The sequence below is a fragment of the Mastomys coucha genome, unplaced genomic scaffold (genome assembly GCF_008632895.1).
Source record: "Mastomys coucha isolate ucsf_1 unplaced genomic scaffold, UCSF_Mcou_1 pScaffold16, whole genome shotgun sequence".
NCBI lineage: Eukaryota > Metazoa > Chordata > Mammalia > Rodentia > Muridae > Mastomys > Mastomys coucha.
This window is the reverse complement of record NW_022196898.1, coordinates 65,613,750-65,615,442: the sequence shown is the minus strand read 5'-3', so window position 1 is coordinate 65,615,442 and position 1,693 is coordinate 65,613,750.

Sequence of the window (1,693 nt, the reverse complement as noted above, 5' to 3'; positions counted from 1 at the left end):
TATGGTAATATCAGCAGAAATATTAATGACAGGGAAAGTGTATTCATATCTGGAATGTGTGCATTTTCAGTGAGCATGACTCTCTACCCAATCCTCAAGAACAGAAGTCCAATGTAATCAGTCTGCTGCCAGATGGGGATGCTGGCTATGTCCATACACCAGGCATGCTGCTCCAGGGAGGGTATCAAGTATTGGTCTGTGTTTTAGGCAGATGAGACATGCAACAGTAGAACCTAGTAGGTCAACATTGATGAAGAAATTCCTATATAACTGAGCTGTACATGAGCTCTATTTTGGGAGAGTTATCCAGGAGTGCACGACTCTGTCTTTGAGTCACCATTAGAAGGTAGGATGTTTTACATGCCAAAAATAGCTTCGGTTGCGAACCTTCTGAAGAGCCCATTCCTAGGCTTCCTTTGGATCTCTTTACCAATGTGGCTTTCCATTCCTTGACAACTCAACCCAGTCATTTGCAAGTAGCCATGAACTGATATAGATTTAACTTTCTAGGCTATTCTCTTTCAAGGCAGAGTACATAACCAAACGGCATAATAGAAGAGCAGTTCTTAACCTGAGGGTAGTGACTCCACCGGGGGCCAAATGACCATTTCACAGAGTCTGCCTAAGACCATCATAAATGTCAAGTATTAACATCACCGTTCGTAACAGCAGCAAAATTATAGTTATAAAATACTAACATAAATCAATGCACGGTTGTGGATTACTGCAACATGAGGAACTCTCTTGAAGGGTCCCAGCCTTCGGAGGGTTAAGAACTACTGTCCTAGAAGCTATGTCTCTTAGGAGGGTTCACCTTCATCACTCTCCTCAGGTTTACTCCTCAATGAGGCTTTTACCTTTTTCTTCCCCATTTAAATTGGTATTAGCCTATTATGAAGAATAGCAATCATGCCAATATTCCGCAAATAATGGGATAGGATGGAGCCAGTACCTTCATTACGGTACCACTACTCAAAGTTTTGGACCTTGCTAATTTAAAGACTTTAGTACCAATTAAGAATTCCCCCATTAAAGAATCCCACGACAGCTCCTTTGAATGGAGAGCAGAGATTTCAGGAGTCTGGGGGAGCAGATAAGCAGATACTGAGTGATGCATATACTGCAGAGGGTTTCCACTTTCTGAGCTAGCAACTCTAGTCCTGGGGACCTGAGGTGTAGCGGAGTTGGATTTTACTTTAAGGTGGGGCTGAGTATCAGAAAAAAGATGACTTGCCTATTGGATTGTGAAAGGAGTGATATTATATTATATATTTTCCTATTTTCTCTTATTGTCCTCCCCTTTTCCTTCCTCTTCATCTTTGATGACAAGGATTTAGTATGGTTTTCCCTGCCTTGTGAAACTTCATGGTACCGATGACTTGAGTCAAGCATGGGGTAGAAAGAAGTAGAACAACAGGGCCATTTTTAATGACAACTGTAGCGATGTTCTCAAAATAAAACAAACAAACAAAACCCCAAAAAGCATAATGTTGATATCAGGGACATCTGTGTCCATAGCAACATAGGAAGGTGGTTTGGCTGCTCAGAACCACACAACACTCCCCAATGTATTTACATTAACACACAGGGCATGAGGCTGTGTGTTACATTCCATACATTCCATAGCCTAGATATTACAATGAACAGGCTTTTAGGCTGTGATTTGAGCTGTGTACCTGCCATTTGTTCTATT